Source organism: Mustela lutreola, chromosome 16 (genome assembly GCF_030435805.1).
Source record: "Mustela lutreola isolate mMusLut2 chromosome 16, mMusLut2.pri, whole genome shotgun sequence".
Lineage (NCBI taxonomy): Eukaryota > Metazoa > Chordata > Mammalia > Carnivora > Mustelidae > Mustela > Mustela lutreola.
In genome coordinates this window covers 250925-258078 of record NC_081305.1, presented here as the reverse complement: position 1 = coordinate 258078, position 7154 = coordinate 250925, and positions in this window count along the sequence as shown.

Below are 7154 nucleotides of genomic sequence, written 5' to 3'. Positions count from 1 at the left end.
CGCGCCGCCTCCCCATTGGCTGCGGCCTGCGCGACCTCCCCGTTTCCTGCGCGCCCCCCGCCGCCCCATTGGCTAGCGGCTCCCGGCCACACCCCCGCCGAGGCCCCGCCCCGCGGCCATGTTGGGAGCGGCGCGGGCGCCCTGTCGGGGCGGCGGAGCGGGGGGCGCTGTCGGGGCGGCCTCGGGGCGCGAACCGGTGTGGGGGCCGGTCCGTGCGCACGCGCGCCTCCGAGGCCTTGCGTGCCCGGTCGCTGCGCCTGCGGGGTGCCGGCGTCTGGGCCTGCCCGCCGGGGAGACAGCGCCCGCCGCCCGCCGGGCCCGCCGGGTCTCGGGACCGCAGAGGGCCCCGGTGCACGCCTCGGGCCTCGGGCCGCGGACCGGCCCCCGCAGGGCCCCCTCCGCCGCCCGCTCCGCGCCCCGGTGCGGGGAAGCCCCGACGTCTCCAGACGAGCCTCTCCTGGCCGTGTCGCCGTCCGGGCAGAGCCGAGGAAAGGCCTCGGTCTGCCTTCGCGTCTCGCCGCCGGCGGGGACCCCCGTGGATCGCGGAATCGCGGTGCTCCCCGGAGCCTCTCCGCCCCTCCTGTGACCGTGTCCGGGGAGCTCGCGGCGGATCTGCTGCTTGCCGGAGGCTGGGGCCGCCGAAGCTCGGGCGGGAGGCCTCCGGCGTGGTCTGCGCACAGCGCGGGGCCGGCGGGCCGCGCACCGGGGAGCCCGGGGCTGCACCCGGGGCTGCGGGCCGCAGACGGACGGGCTCGTTCCTGCCGAGACCGAGGTGCGGGCGGCCCGCCGGGTGACGACGCAAGGCTCCCTTCTCACCCCGAGCTGGAAGGGCGCTTCGGATCCATTCCAGACGGCACCGTGTGTCACGGTCGCGCCACGTGGAGAGACGAACCGGAGAGGAGGGTGCGTGGCAGGTGTCCGGAGCCCTCGCGTCGGGGCAGGGGTGCATTCGAAGGTCCGCTGAGTGGGAAGTCCCAGGCCTTCCCTCTTACAGGAATCGTCCCCCGGAGCATCTCCTCTGCTTGTGACACTCTGGTCCAGCTGTGTCGGGGACTTGCCCCACGCAGTTCCCTGGGACACTAGCCGAGGGCCCGCGACTTCAACTCAGTGCTGACGCTGCTTATGGGGACACAGTGTCAGATCCTGCCGGGGCAGGGCTCCCTCTTAGTGCTCGGCCCCCCTTCGGCCAACGAATCAGGAGTTCCTGCCGCTGCCTCCTCAGGTTTGGTTAATTTGCCGGAGTGGCTCACAGAAGTCAGGGAAACACAGTTACCAGATTATCCAAGGCCGTGGCAAAGGGCACAGGTGAGGAGCCCGGCGAAGACAGAGACAGGGGAGTCCCCAGCACAGGCCGGCCGTCCTCGTGGAATTGGGGCACATCCCCCGGCCATGTGTTCCCCAACCTGGGAACTGAACACTATCCTTTTGGGATTTCACAGCGGCTTCCCGATGGAAGTGTGATTGGTCATTAACTCCATTTCCCATTCCTCTTCCCTCTCCGGAGGATGGGCCCGAGCTGAAGTCGCCAGGTTTCTGATCAGACTTGGTCTTTCTGGTGAGAAGGGAGCCTCCCAGGGGCCCACCTAGAGCCTGGTCATCAGAACAGAAGGCCCTCCTAATGTCACCACGTAGGGATTTCTTTCTTTTTTTCTTTATTTCTTTCTTCTTTTAATTTTTTTTATTTTTTATTATTATTATTTTTTTATCACGTCAGAATTTCTAAGAGCTTCAGGAATTCTGGTACCAAGACTCGGGGCAGAGACCGATACGCATTCTCCATTGCCTCACAGATGGTGAGAAGAGCTGAGCCTCCACATCCAGGTTGTCACACAGGACCATGCTGTCAGCCGTGAAGACCCATGTTGCAGGAGGACCTCAGAGGGCGCCCCACCATCCACTCTTGGATTGGCGCCCCAGCCCTTGGGGAGCTCTGCACTTGGAGACTGGTGTGCAGACTCTGACCACCCTGCGTGAATGCCACAAGGCCCAACCCAGACCTGGAGTCACACCACTTGCCAAAAATGACCACATGATGTCACGGAGTGTGATACAAACGGGGCAACATTTGGTTTGTGCTTTGAGTTGCAAGAAATGGCCACAAATTCTCTCTCAGCCTCAAGAGGTGGGGTCTGTTTCCCCATCCCTTTGCTTTGGGTCAGCCCGTGAGTAACGTGATCTGAGCAGAACCCTGAGAGGAGCATGAGCTGTAGAGCTGTCTGAGCTCCCCAAGGAACACACCTGAGCCAGCCTGCCTGGGCACGAGGCTGTGGAGGCGAGGTGGGCGCCCAGCCAACAGTCCCAGCCCCTGGCGGGCAGTGTGTCCACCACCAAACCTGGAGACGAGGCCATCCCAGACTGCTAGCTGCCAGCCAACTGCCTGCTGCTTTAGCAGTAGGAGTGAGGCTGGTGAGTGCAGAGGAATGGCCATGGACCGCAGACTTATGCCCCAAGCAGACGGTTGTTGCTTTAAGGCTCTAGGGTCTACATGCTTTATTACAGAGCAATAGATAACTGATTATACTGGACCCATCCTCTGAGCAAGGGAAGTTACAGACAGGAAGCAAGGCCCTCACAGGTTACAGAATTTGCCCGAGGACACAGCTAATGCACTGCAAAGACAGGAGAAGAACTCAGGGCTGTCCGATCCCCGGCTTTTCCACTAGAGACATGGGCACATGGGGAGGGGGAGCCTCCTGGGTTTGCATTCCAAGAAATTTCTACTCCTCGCCCTCTGTGCTCCCAAAGGCAAGGTATTGGGAGAAAGAGAGCCCAGACTAGACCGGCGCCCTCCCTCCTGTGCCCTCATTTCTCGCCTCTTCCGGGCACTTGTGTCCAGCACAGGGGGCTCTGTCCCCTTTCATGTCACTGTCTGTGTGGAAATGGGCCAGAACAGAGGGAAGGTGTGAGGATGAGTGTCTCCTTGGCATTGCCCAGGTACCAGGAAAAGACTGAACAAGACTGAGTTCTTACAAACTCTGAACCCCAGTCCAGCCCCATATGGGACATAACCAAAAGCTTTTACGGCACAGGAATCCATCTAAGCACGTGCCTTAGGGACACTCCTCAAAGCCCTTGGAGGCACAGAGCCCATAGACAGTCCAGTCCCCCGCTTCCCAGCAGCCTCAGGGGCACCAGATGATCCACAGTCTGTGAGAGCCATCCTGTCTCTGGCAAATGTGGCTTCTTTGCCTTAAAGTGAAGCCCGCTTTGGCCTGTCCACCTACCCGTAGGCCATGTTGACTGCTCAGATCTCATTAAGCACAACGACTGAGACACACAAAATAGGGCCTTGGGTTCAGGGCCAAGAATATGAAATCAGGACCCATGAAGTCCCCATGAGGATTTCAGCCAGCCCTCTTGCATTCTGCTGGCCAAGCATGAAGATGTGACCCGTAATGGCTAGAAAGTACAGAGAACAGATCAGCTCATCCAGAGGCAAACATTTGTTCTCCTGGACAACCCTCCAAACAAGTCTGGTGGTGCGAGTTGGGGCCCTGTTAGGAAGCTCGCCCCACACAGCTGCGCCCCTTCCCACCTCTCACCCTGGCCATCTCTCAGGGAGACTAGACCACACCCCAAGCCGCCCATTCTAAGCACCTTTTGGATTATTTGAAGAAGGAAGTTTATGAAATTGGGGAAACACCCTTTCCACCTGGCCCCGAGTCAGCTGAACAAAGCTTTTCTCTCTTCACTTCCCCAAGCTGCTGACAGGAATGGAGCCCTGAAATTTTTAATTAGCCATAAAATCAGACTTACTCATGTTTCCCTAATGCTTGCAAATTCCAAAGTGTGGACACAACGGTCCATATTCTCGCAAATCACTAAAAGAATTTCTCGAAGCAGCTTCCGTGGGAGCAACAGTTACCTAGCAGGCTCTGTGCTGTGCTCAGAACCCTGGGGCCTGTGCAAAGCCCGGGCCGCCAGGCCTGCTGCCCGCCCTGGGCTTGTGTCCCACCTGAGTCAGGTTTTATGTCTGCTGCCATGTTGTAAGCCCAGTGTGGTGCTCCTGTTCACCTCTGGCTTCCGGTGATGACACGAGAGCCTGCATTCCTGTCTGTAGGGCTGTCGTGTTGCGGGAAAAGCTGGCCAAAGGTGTTTGGTGCTGTGGTGGGCTCTGAGTCCCGAACACAGAGGGGTTCGAGCTGAGGAGGCAGCAGGACTCACAAGAACCTCTCCTGGAAGCACCCAGATGGCTCAGAATGAAAAGAGACAGAAGGAGACTTTGAGGTTCCATCTCCCCATGTATAAAACTGGCCTGACAGATGCCCCGTGTTCTGTGCTTGTCTGCACACTCAGGCATGTGTGCCAACGTTCAAAGACCTGTGTCCATGGTCTGGAGTGACCTTACTACTCGATCTTGGAGCTGGGGACTGGCTGAGACCTGCCGAGGGGGTAGGCAAGCAACAAGACCCTGTTTCACCCAAAATGCTCCTTCCAGGGGCGAATGCCTCCTCATCTCTACTACTCAGCACTTGGCAAAGAGCAGCATACATGCTTCTGTGGGCACTTCCCAGTGGGAGCCATCTCTATGGAATGAGGTAGGTGGTCCCCTGCCACTCACAGCCACATTCAGAAGCCCCTGTCGCCAAATACCTAGAGTTGAGTGGACAACGGGAGACGGAGACGGATGGGAAGAGAGAGGCCAGTCTGTGCTGGAAACCTCTGGAGGACCTGCCACACAGCTGGAGAGAAAGCCACAGCATGAAGCTTGGCCTGTGTGCACACATTCCACATGTACATGTACACACAGACGTGCCACACGCAGTCTCAGCCTACCAGACCCCTCCCAGCAAGGTTACCTTCCATGACTGCAGCGAAAGGAAGGACGGGCCGGAATTCTTAGCGATTCTATGCTGTGAAAATACGGGGTTTGCAGAACCCAAGGGGCAGGTGCTCCCAGCGTCTGTGGAAGGAGGCCACGTTCACACGTGGCTAGAAATAGCCAAGGTAGGAACCTCGTCTTGAATAAAGCTAGACCACGTGGGAGGTGAGCCAGGAGAGAGAACTGCTCCCTCCCTATCAGAGCAGCTGTGAGAGGGGGAAGGGGGGCCCAGGCCCCAGGAGGTGGGAAAGTGGCTCCTGGTAGCCAAGGGACCATTTGCACTTCAAAGACACAGAATTTAGATAGAAAAACCCCAAACAGGGAAAGGAGCTGATTCAGCAGAAGACAGTCAACTAATACTGAATATTGCCTGTGGCCCCTGCTTGGAGAATGGTGACTCTGCAGGCCTCCCTTACCAGAAGTGATGGCAGGGGAACAGGAAGACTGGACTGGGAACCACCCTCACTCACCGGCAGTCCCGAAGGCTGACCCCTTCCCACTTCTCAGCATAAATCCAAGCCCCTAGCAATGCAACCACTAGAGCCTCCACTCACTGCTTCTCAGGCATGGTGCGGGGAGGAGGTAAGAGGTCTTCCCTGTTGCAAACACAAGGGGTGTTAGGCCACAATTACAGAAGTAATTGACAAATAACACTGAAGGAACCTGCTTGTGTTCCCTCTCTTGCTGTGTTTCTCTGTCAAATAAAATCTTAAAAAAAAAAAAAAAAAAAAAAGTATTTCATGGAAAGAGAGCACAAGCAGTGAGAGAGGGAAATGCAGGCTCCCCGCTGAGCAGGGAGCCTGATGTGGAACTTGATCCCAGGACCCTGGGATCATGAGTTGAACTGAAGGCAGACGCTTCAACGACTGAGACCCCCAGATGTCCCTACTGCACATCTTTCAAAAAAGATTTCTGCTTTGCAAAAAATAGTTTGTTTATTTTTTTTAAGATTTTATTTATTTAGGGCGCCTGTCAAATAAATAAATAAAATCTTTTTTTTTTTTAAAGATTTTATTTATTTATTTGACAGAGAGAGATTACAAGTAGGCAGAGAGGCAGGCAGAGAGATGAGGAAGCAGGCTCCCCGCTGAGCAGAGAGCCCGATGCGGGACTCGATCCCAGGACCCTGAGATCATGACCCGAGCCAAAGGCAGCGGCTTAACCCACTGAGCCACCCAGGCACCCTGTTTATTTTTTTTTTAAGATTTATTTATTTGGCAGAAAACCTGTTGTGGGGGGACAGAGAGAGAGAGCAAGAGAAGCAGACTCCCCATTGAGCACAGGGCCCAACTCGGGGCCATCTCACAACCCTGAGATCATGACCCAAGGCAAAACTAAGAGTCAGATGCTTAATTGACTGAGCCCCCCAGGTGCCCGAACAAACTTTTTTTTTTTTTAATTGCTACTTTCTGGGGTGCCTGGGCAGCTCAGTGGGTTAAAGCCTCTGCCTTCTGCTCAGGTCATGATCTCCGGTCCATGGGATCGAGCCCTGCATCGGGCTCTCTGCTCAGCAGGGAGCCTGCTTCCTCCTCTCTCTGCCTACCTCTCTGTCTACCTGTGATCTCTGTCTGTCAAATAAACAAATAGAATCTTTTTTTAAAAAATTGCTGCTTTCTACTCTTTTTTTTTTTTCAAAGATTTATTTGAGAGAGAGGAAGAGCACATGACCAAGGGGGAGGGGCAGAGGGAACACTAGACTCCCCGCTGAGCAGGGAGCCCAACTTGGGGCTCTCAGGACCCCAGGATCATTACCTGAACTGATGGCAGATGCTTCACTGATGGAGCCCCCTATGCGCCCTATACTCTGTTCTTAGTCCACAATAACTCAGGGACATCTTTAGCAATGGAGCTGTCACCCCCCTTAAGTCCCCCTCAATCATTTCACGGTGTTCTACGGCAAGGCCTTGGGTGAGGTGACCAGCCGGGTTGCCACGCAGATGAGCCCTCCCCCACGGGTCTCCCTTACGGGTTTGAGGATGCGGACTTGTCTTTATGGCCTTAGGATAAAACTCCGCTTAGCAAAATTGCTGGGTCAAGGCCACACATACACAATTATTTGCTTTTAATTTGGGGGCCACATAGGGTCCTCAGTGAAAATTCAGCCGTGCTCCGTCCCAGGGCCAGGGGCTTTGCTGCTGAGCCCTTTCCTCCCTTTGGAAATCTTGGGAGTCCAGGATATAGAATCTTAAAACTATATTTATTTGACAGTTTCAAGGATCAAGATTGGAAAAAGTCCTTTTTTATTGCTTTACTCGGGAAATTCTGTACGAAAACTGGCCTTGCTTTCTTCCCTCTTTTCATCCTGAGTGCACAGCCCTAAGGAGTGTAGTGA